Source organism: Salvelinus alpinus, chromosome 35 (assembly GCF_045679555.1).
Source record: "Salvelinus alpinus chromosome 35, SLU_Salpinus.1, whole genome shotgun sequence".
Lineage (NCBI taxonomy): Eukaryota > Metazoa > Chordata > Actinopteri > Salmoniformes > Salmonidae > Salvelinus > Salvelinus alpinus.
The window spans coordinates 2,680,230-2,691,262 of record NC_092120.1 but is presented as its reverse complement, the minus strand read 5'-3'; the positions used below and the strand labels follow the sequence as shown (position 1 = coordinate 2,691,262).

The window sequence follows — 11,033 nt, the reverse complement described above, 5'->3', positions numbered from 1 at the left end:
GGGTGGCAGAGAGGAGGAGAGGGAAGTGGGGCATTGCGGTAGGAAGATGGTCTGGGGAGGAGGGAGGGAAACCTGTGGCCCCACATGACTGAAAACTTGATTTAAGTTTCCTGTCATCTTCTCTGACTTTGCCTCTTCCTCTTCATCTCTCATCTTGCTGGAGTGACATTTCCAGTAAAGGCTCTTGTTGGAGAAATATTTTGGATTTGACATGTATCTGTATAAAACAGTGGAGGCATGTTGGAATTGTGTATCAGTTAGGCCTAGGCCTAGATTATCAATTTTATTTGTACAGTAGAGTATAATCAACTGTTACTAAAAAATCTGTAAGAAAAACTCTGCATGTTTTGTTGCTTCATCTTTTACATTTTATGTCTTTGGATCGTTGGTAGGCCTAATTTGTATTGATTGACTGTCCCACAATATCACCTACTGTAAATACTGTACCTTTTGGTAGTAACAGTTGGAAGGCTTCCTATTCATATAGTACTCAATACCAGCACAGCACTAAGTGTTTGTATTTGAGTCTGAGGTATTGTCCACATTCTGGAATCAAGGCCTAAGCTTCCTAAACTAACTGTCCTCTGAGCTCAAAAGGTAAATCATAGTCGCTTCTCTCTGGGCGTCGCTCATCCACCGGATTCTTCCTTTTGATTGGCTGCTGCAGGGCAGTCATGCCCCTCCCACTTCCCTGTTGGAGAAGAAAGCTGTGTCAAGAAGGTGAGAGACATGACAGTACACTGTAGGCCAAATCCAAACTTGAAATAATTTTGATGCGAAACTTCCCATCCAATCTCTATGTTATTTGGAAAAACCCAAGGTGATAAAACACATCTAGTCCAATATGTGAAACTATAAGGGTCATCACCCCTCAGGGATCAATAACTACTACTTTATCCCAGTGGGGTTGTGTTGTCCTGAGGGTAACTGGGTGGTGGTGGTCTCCACTCTCGCCTCTGCTCTGGTAACCTGGGGTCAAACTGGGAAGGAGGCAGTGGGAGAGACAACCCCAGCATGTTCTGATACATGCCCCAGTCTCTCAACTCCTCATACTCATGGCCTATGGCCTCCAGTGGGTAGTGGCGGCCATCTTGAAAAAGAGAGAGCCAAAGAGATACGTTAAACAGAGAAATGTCTCTGTCTTTGCTCTTGTGATGTATTATTCATAGGTAGTATTTTGATTTCTCTCACCTTGCCCTTGTGCTCCCTCGGGGTGGGGGTAGAGAGAGGGGCAGTAGTCACTGGTGGGGTAGTAGTAGTGGGAGCTCTCCTGGGAGGACAAAGACCATAGGTGAAAAACAGAGACAGATGCTGTACTGTACATGGTGACTCTGTAGAGAGATACCTGACAAACAGTATATTTTGTAGCCTAGACTAGATGTATTGTTTTATAACTCAAGGTTAGCTAACATCTCTGAGGAGAATTTTCTTGCATTAGAGCTTATTCTAATAGTCTCTTTCTGACGGTGTTGTTATATTCTACTTAACATTTTTCTGCAGGGTTCAAAGCCTTGTTGGCCTTCTACAATGTGCAATTTCACCAGGATCGAAGTGTATTTTGAATGCTAATTGTGGGCTATCGATCTCCCTTTCCTACTCTGAGAAGAGCCAAAGGTGTTTATTAGTTTATCTCTCCTCTGTTTCCCTCGTATGCCTGACTCCTCCACTTCCTCTCTTCTGACTGATCTCCCTCTTCCTTAATCCATCCTCTTCTGTTCACCTCTCCACCTCTGTCTGCTAGCATCCTCCTACCTCTCACCCCTCCTGTTTTCTCACTTTATTCTTCTCCTATTCCTCTCTAAGCCCCTCCCTCTGTTTCTTTATTTTGTCAACTTCCTCTTCTCTCCAATTCATCCACCACTCTACCTTACTGTGTTTTTCACTCTCTCTACTATCTCCCCCTCTGTCATCCCCCTTTCTCTCTCGTTCCTCTCCTTACTCCCTCTTCTCAGTTGTGCAACTTACTAAGTATCCCCCTTTTCCCCCTCTCTTTCCTCCCCCAGCCTCTCCCCACCTCCTCCCCCCCTCTCCTCTTACCCCAGCATAGCTCCCATAGACGCTGCTGTCTGGTTCTGATCCGCTGTCGATGAGGAGGGTGCGCTGGACCGCAGGGTTCACCAGCTCTCTGACCTCGTACCTGGTGGAGCCGCTGGCAGTGAACACAGTGGACCTGGATATGACAGACAGAACAAATCATCTAACCTCCATTATTTATTTTATTTTATTAGAAAACACAGTATCACATCCCAACTCCCTAAGCACCCACCCACATCCTCCTATCTCAATCTTTTATTTATTTATTTTCCCATTTTTAAATTAAAGCATATCAACATCATCCAATCAACATCCTCTATCTCATCACCCACCCACAACTCGTATGTCACTCTTTCTTAATCCTCAGGGAGAAAATAGCTAGATACAAAGACATGTACACTACAGTACAGTGCACAAGAGCATAGCACTGTCAATGCAATGTGGCGTATGGCATTTGAAGTATTTTTGGATGTGACACCTGTATTTGCACTGTTGCTTTGCCCCCTAATTGCAAATTTAGACTGACACGAGCGTCTGCTTTACTCTTTTGTTGCTACATTACATCATACAAAATGGGAGACTTTTGTCCGTCACAGGGTCCTGTAGTTTTGCTGTGGTGGGTCCTGGGTGTGGTCTGTCAGTAGGGCAGGGTTTAGGCCTCTGAGAGGGGATTAGACGTATAGTCATTTGTCTGTACCCACTGAACTGGATTGGGTGCTGATTAGCCTGGACACACAGAGACAGACTAAGATGATGACTCACCCATCTCCTTCACTCTTCTTCCCATCTGAAACACTGCCTTTACTCTCTGGAGAAGAGAGAGAGAGAGAGAGAGAGAGAGAGAGAGAGAGAGAGAGAGAGAGAGAGAGAGAGAGAGAGAGAGAGAGAGAGAGAGAGAGAGAGAGAGAGAGAGAGAGAGAGAGAGAGAGAGAGAGAGAGAGAGAGAGAGAGAGAGAGAGAGAGAGAGAGAGAGAGAGAGAGAGAGAGAGAGAGAGAGAGAGAGAGAGAGAGAGAGAGAGAGAGAGAGAGAGAGAGAGAGAGAGAGAGAGAGAGAGAGAGACTAGAAATTAAATAAATGAGATAAAGGGAAAGATAGACGGAAAAAGAGACAGCCTTGGAGGATGGTTGCGGAGGGAGGGGCAGATGGGTGTGTTTGGAGGGAAAGGAGGAAGAGAAGAGATAAGAGGACACAGAGAGAGAAATTGCGGGAGAGAGAAAGAAAGAAATACAGTACATGAGAGTTGCATTAAGATTCAGGCTCAACTCTTTGGTGACTTGGGCAGAGGTTTCTGAGACTGAGATGCAGAAGAAAACAGTCACACAACCTTGACCATGGTATTGCCATGGTTACCTGTCTGGCCCCGCCTCTTCTTCCACCTCAGACACAGAAAGCAGCCCAGCCAGTTGAGAGCCAGCAGCGGAGCCACACCAACCACCGCCATGAACACAGTCTGATACAACGACAACCCTGTCGTCTCTGGTTTACAAGAGAAACAAGAACAGGAATGAGTTGATCCACCATGATGACATCATAGGAAGCAAGAACCAGGAACAGGTTGTTTGATTGTAAATAATTGCGGTTTGTGTGATTAATAGCTTTTGTGTGATTAAGGGGAAGTAGAACGAGGCCTTAAGTCTCTGGGGATGTTTTTATATTGTAAGGTGATAGTAAAAGTAGAGAAAAAGGATTAGTTGATATTAGGGAGTGTGTAGTTTTAGGTAACTGTCTGTTAGGGCTCCGGTCACTGGAAACCACAGATATTCTCAATGGCCTAAACAGCAACAAGATAAGAGGAAGTTGTGCCAGCAGTGGTTGAGATGATTGAAACTCCTTGGTCATGGTTAGCAGAAGACCTAATCAGGGTGAAAGGCTCAGTGGAAAGTGCTGTGTGATGTGAGTGTAAAACTACTGATATATCATTGTATGGGTGGGGAGCTTTGCTTGGATATAAGAGAGTGCTGCGCCACTCGAAAGGCACGTATACGGCTGCACCGTTTGACAGGCGCCTATTACAGCTTTTGCGTCTTTGGTATTAAACAATTGAACTTCACTCTGAGTTTTGACTCTTTTGTGGTAAATACATTTATTGCATATTGAGTCAAACGTATTAAGGGATAATAATAATCAGTATGAAAGCCGGTCTCTCACTTCCTTCATTGATAGAAGACTAACACAAGGAAAGAAGGTAGCATTTATGACCACGGCTGCCATAACTACAGTACCATTATTCAAAGAGCAAACATGATTTAGCCAAATGAAGCTAGCTGCTTTGCAAATAGCCATTTTCCACAGTCCAAACAAAAATAAAATTTACTTACCCTCCCCTAAGGGATCCTCTTCCTGGACTGTTCCTTCCCACTCTGGTTAGAAGAACCATGGAAGACAGGGGAAAACATCAATGCTGTTCTAACACTGCAAAATAAACCTGGGTCAAATGTCAAATGACATCCTATTCCCCATATAGTGCCAAGATTATTTATGTTCTACAAAATGGGGCATAGGGTGTCATTAGAGATAAAACCTGATCTCAATACCAGCTGGGCAGGAGTCCAAACCATCAAATGTCCGACCATTGTCCCTCTCCTAGCTAGGACCCAGAAGTCATGTTGTGAACTTGCTCTAGACTGACCCTCGGTGGTGATGGTGAGTACTGAGTTGTTGTCTGCGTAGCCGCTCTCTCCCATGGAGTTGAGTGCGTTGACAGAAAAGTTGTATGTAGTGGCGGGGGACAGGCCTGTCACAATGAAGATGTTTGCTCTCGGAGGGAACACATCCACGTAGAGGAAACTCAGAGTCAGCCCAACGGTAGCTGTCAATCAATAGCATCTTAGTCAGTACAGGGATGGGCTCTAACCTGACAGGAGTGAAATGGAATTGACCCTTGATCCAGACCTGTTCCTAATATGCCTATCAAGGATGTGCTGGTTGCTTATGAATGGAACGAAGAGATCATAATATTTGACACATCATGTTCGGTCAAACTGTAGTCAATGCTCTATCACCTGACATGGAATCTCTGCTCCAAGACCCCATCGAAGCCTGGGATCCATTCTAGAGTTGCAGAAGCATGGGTGAAGCTGACCAGGCGGAACTCTGAGGGAGGATGTGGTTGATCTGTGTGTTAGAGAGAGAGATGGAAGGTGAGATAAAGAGAGGGGGGGTAGAAAGAAGGGTAGTTGAAATAGGAGGATAGAAAGGATAAACAAGAGAGAACGACAGAGGAAGAGAGAAAGAAGAGGAGAGAGTTCAGCACTAGAATGAGAGAGAGAAGCTGTGCTTGCAGGCATGCAGGCAGCTCTGTTTGCAGAGTAAATCATTTCCATTATCAGTTCCGCTCATAAGATACGAGGTTAGAGGGGTCAGTCTTATTTGGATCTGTCTTTTTTTAATCCAAACCGCGGCAGCGAGGCGGGCAGGGATAGAGAGAATACAGCCTTCTTTCCGTTCCCGGCCTTCTGATGATAAGGAAGCATATAACATTTATTATCGCTGCGTCAGATTAATTATGAATATTCAAGGCAGTAAAAAAAACGGAGGGAGAGAAAAAAACAGCAGTGGATATTGGATTGTATTTCACACTTTTTATGGTAAACATTAAATGTGTCCAATGGAGGCCGGGGGGCTCGCTGGGAGCAGGGGCCGTGTTGACATCGCCGGAGTAGGAATACGCTTGCTAGTGAGCTAGAGGGCGACTCAGCCTGTGCACGCGGAGAAAGGAAAGCGCAGCATTGCAGCATTATCTGACAGAGAGGGGAATTAGAGCTATAGGCAGGGGATAAAGGAGAGATATATCAATAGAAATGACATAGCTAAAGGGTGTCTGACACTGAGGACTTGCTCTTCCTACTGTCGAGAGAGACTGAAGATTTTCTCTATAAGCTGGAGGGTCCTCCCACACTAATAAAATCGTGGACAAGGCAGCACATACACAAACGTCCAACAGTATTATATGAGAGGACGTAGTTAAATTAGGACCAATGGGACTCTAGCAGTTGGCTGTAAAGTACGTGTTTTACATCATAACAACATCCCTGTGCCCTGATGTCTGACCTAACCTCTGACCTTTTACGCATTCACACATACACACACATACTGGTGCTGAGCAGTTGGATGTTAAGTGTCTTCTCCCAGAGTGTTGCGAGCAGTGCAAGTGAATACTGCGTAGTCCAGCGCTGAACTCACGTTCACCACGGTTACCGTGCTGGTGTGTAATGAGCCCTCCCTAACTGTCTTCTCCTGGTACCTGCAGTACACACACACACGCACGCACGCACGCACGCACGCACGCACACACACACACACACACACACACACACACACACACACACACACACACACACACACACACACACACACACACACACACACACACACACACACACACACACACACACACACACACACACACACACACACACACACACACACAAAATATGGCTATAGGGCAGGCAGGAGAAGCCCAGGATAAGTGGAGCTGCGGGATGCCCTCTCCCTGGCACACCACCTCAACTGTTCTGGTGCTCCCCCCTTCTGGAGCTCTGGCTTAACTACACAGGAAAGGACAAACACACAGCCAGAGATGTTCATATTGTACATGTACAAACAGAAATGGATAGACAGAAACATAAAATACATGCAAATGCATACAGATGTGCATAGAAATAGTTAACGGTGCCACACAAACAAAGACACCCACAACACTTTTCCACTCTGTTGCACCCATGATGTATTCACACGACATGATTGATAGATCTTGGTAGAGCTCGTTAGACCCACAGCGCACCACCAGCTGGACTGCCACGCTGGCAGGGGGCACTATGGTGTTGTTGGCAGTGCACAGGTAGCGACCGACGTTGGCCCGAGTCGCCCCTTGGATGGTCAGCTGCCCAGTGGCCTCATCCTGGCTCTGCTCCCCCATCTCCTCCATCTCCCCCTCGCCCTGAGGAAGACAGAGAGAGGAAGACAGGAGGACAGCATGCACATCTTCGTACACCCCCACCCCCTCCTGTGCAAGATCAGTACAGGTACTCCAGGGGGAGCGGAGAAAGAGAAAGAGAGAGTAAAAGAGTAAAAGAGAGAGAAAAAGAGAGCAGTAGATACAGGATAGAGAGCGTACGTTGATGAATGTGCCCTGTAGTCGACGTTCCGTAATGAAAGCTATTTTTCTGGATTTGGGCCGAGTGTGGAGCCGGGAGCCGGGAGAGGTGGGGCGGAAGGATAGTTAGAGCCGGTGAAATATGGCACGTCTCTGCATTTAAGAGGGGGAGTGATAAACGGTAAGAAATGGTAAAAGAAAAGAAAGGAGGCCAGATAAAGGGAAATCAAATGAGAAGAAAGGAGAGGTGAGATGAGATGGGGATATGGGGGTTCTCACCAGCCATTTCCAGGAGAACATGTCAGTGTTGATGATGGGGTTAGCATCTGCTACACAAAACAGGTCTGCTGTCTCCCCAATGTGCACATACACTGGGCCCTCCTCCATCTTCACACTAGGGACATCTGGAGAGTAGACAATAAGAAAGTAGGATGAGAGAAACAATATGAAAGTAAAATTCTACTTTGGAACTTAGGGAACAATCAGTCACTCACCACCCACCAACTCCCAACTCTCTCTGCAAATATTTTAATGATATTGTATTTTATTCCATTCGAATCTATTCCATTCTATTGTATTATATTCCATTCTATTCTAGTCTATTCTATTCTATGCATCACTGATCCTACAGACACCCTATACATACTATAACTAATGACCTTTCTGACCACTTTACATTAAATATTTGCCAATCAATTTAACCCCAGTATATTTTGGATCTGTCCCAACCCCCTACTGTCAGACACCACTGCCCAATTCAGTGTCCCTAAATTGGGCCACGTCACGCTGGAGGTTCTCCGTTGCATGCTGCCTGTCCTATACCTTATCTTTGAGCGAGACAGAGGCAAGGAGCGTGCAGTCATCATGGCCCACTTTCCCTCCTTCCATTCCTCCTTCAGTCAGTCACGATGTCCTGGATACGGCAGCACTATGACTCCACCAACATACTGCAGTGTAATCCCTTTCCACCTGGCTGTGTGCTCTTCTCTTCCTGTGTGTACCATCTACTTATAACAGTAGTAGCATTAGTGCCCCAACGCCCCTGTCTGTGTTCATACACACAGCACACTGATGGAAGCACCAGAGACACTTACGGCCTTCTCACACACCACATTCATTTTAACCAGGAACAACATTGTTAAGTGGGCTACAGCGCCACCCAAAAAAGCTATTACAATCCTCTATACATTATGGATACCTTCAACTGTCAGGTTCCATCGAATCAGGACAGCGCTGTGCTGTCTGTCCATTAGGCTTGTTCTGCACTGTAGGTTTTACTGGAACATTCAGACCTGCTATTATTACATCATTAAGAGTGGAGGCAGTGGGATGGAGATGTGTCGGTCAGTTGGTTCAAGGTTGTGACAGGATTGGGGTTGTATTGGGTGTACAACACTGGCATGTAATGTAAGTGGCTTGATGAACCACACTCGCGTGAGAACTGAGAAACCTTGCCTGAGTCCTGAAGACTTGTGTTCAGTCCCTGAGCTAATGCCTAGACTTGAGCTCAGTGGGCTAACACAGTGTTGAGGTGAGTAGACAGACCAGATTCAATGCCAGTGGGTCAGACTTACACTGTACGTCCAGAGTGATGGTGGTATTGTCAGACCCCACCTCGTTGGTACAGTGTAGACCCCGGTGTCTCTCCTTGTCACATTCCAGATCTCAAACTCTGTGCTCTCAATAAAGTGGTACCGAGGATCCATTTCTGTTCATAAACACACACACACAAGCACACACACGCGCACGCACGCACGCACGCACGCACGCACGCACGCACGCACGCACGCACGCACGCACGCACGCACGCACGCACGCACGCACGCACGCACACACACACACACACACACACACACACACACACACACACACACACACACACACACACACACACACACACGTCCCTAAGCCACTCATGGCTTATACGTGACATCCAATGCTATATTATTGATTGGCCTGGCAATATTCCCACAGAAACAATAGCCCATGTGTCAGACCACCACTGTACCGCAACATCCCTCCTTTAATGGCTGGGTAACCCCTCTGGGAGGTGGGTGCGGTGGTGGAGGTTGAGGTTGAGGTGGGAGGTTAGGGACAGGAGTGTGGTGGCTGTGGCCCGATGACAGGGAATAGAGGGTAGGCCAGGAGAGGAACGGCTGTGACATATTCAGAAAAATAGCGATCCACATTTACGTAATTTGTACGTAATGTTTCCATCAGACCAGCGATCACTAACCTCAATTTGGATGAAGATTTCTACTTCAACGAGTCATAGGCGCAGTACATAGTGCTCACCCTGGACCGGGCCCTGATCCACGAGACTCGGAAAAGAAGAGATGCTGATGTGCGGGCACCCTGAAGAAACTACGTCAGCGAGTACATAAAACACCTCTATCCTCCGTTCTATTGGCGAACATACAATTACTGGAGAACAAACTGGACAAGCTCCGTTTGAGACTGTCCTATCAATGGGACCTGAAGAACTGTAATATCCTATGTTTCTCGGAGTTGTGGCTGAACAAGGACATGGATAATATACACTGAGTGTAGATAACCTCTTTGGGATCCCTTAAGCGCGAATCCCGCTCGAATCCCGTTAGCGGGATTGATTTGACAACATCCAGTGAAATTGCAGCACGCCAAATTCAAACTACAGAAACATCAGTATTCAACATTCACGAAAATATAAGTGTAATACATCAAAATAAAGCTTACCTTCTTGTTAATCCAGCCGCTGTGTCAGATTTCAAAAAGGCTTTACAGCGAAAGCACACCATGCAATAATCTGAGGACAGCGCCCCGCATACAAACACATGAAAATCATTTTTCAACCAGGCAGGTGCGACACAAAAGTCCGAAATAGCCATATAATAAATGCCTTACCTTTGAAGATCTTCTTCTTTTTGCAATCTCAAATGTCTCAGTGACACAATGAATGGTCGTTTTGTTCGATAAATTCCTTCTTTATATCCCCAAAATGTCCATTTATTTGGCGCGTTTGAATCAGAAATACACCGGTTCCAACATGACTACAAAGTATCTAATAAATGACCTGTAAACTTGGTCCAAACATTTCAAACAACGTTCCTAATCCAACCTCGGGTATCCTAAAATGTAAATAAATGATACAATTTAACTTCTTGCAACTATAGGGGGTGCTGTTCCGCATTAGCATTTTTTGGTCTCCAAATTAAACTGCCTCGTGCTCAATTCTTGATCGTACAATATGCATATGCATATTATTATTATTATTATTATTATTATTGGATAGAAAACACTTTCTAGTTTCTATAGCCGTTGGAATTTTGTCTCTGAGTGGTACAGAACTAATTCTACAGCACTTTTCCTGACAGGGAGTCAGATTTCAGAAATTTTGACCCCTGATCTGGGGTCGGTTTTAAGGTGCCTGTAAATGCTATTGAGAAACCGACACTGCCTACGTCTTCCTCTGGGTGTCAGTACGTCATCACGCTTTGAATGGAGTCGATTGCACAATCAGAGCCACTATAAAACAAGAAGACGTGGAAGTACCGTCCTTTCCCTTCGCGCGTTTTACGCAAGATGAACATCGGACTTGCCTCTTTCCAAATGGTTGTTTAGCCAGTGATATTTCTCCGGTCATGTTTTTAGTCGTTATAGTTGTTAAAAACATCATAATGTAGTTAATTTGAACCGTTTTATAGCAATTTATATCCGTTTAGTGCGATTTTGAGGAATTTCTTTGTCGTGCACTTTGAAGCTTTGGTCACGTTTCGGGGTCTCGGTCGATGTTAGTGGACATTTCGAAGGACAGAGGACATCTATCGACCAAAAGAAGATTAGACCCAAGAAAGGATACATTGCCCAAGAATCTGATGGAAAATCACCTCATAGTAAGAAATATTTAATATGATAAATCGTTGT

At 45.5% G+C, this 11,033-nt stretch overlaps 1 pseudogene; it reads right to left on the bottom strand.

The window, feature by feature from the left end:
• Positions 1 to 343: 343 nt before the first annotated feature.
• The window catches only part of LOC139564075 (nephrin-like), a 77,805-nt pseudogene continuing 67,115 nt past the window's right edge, over positions 344 to 11,033 (bottom strand).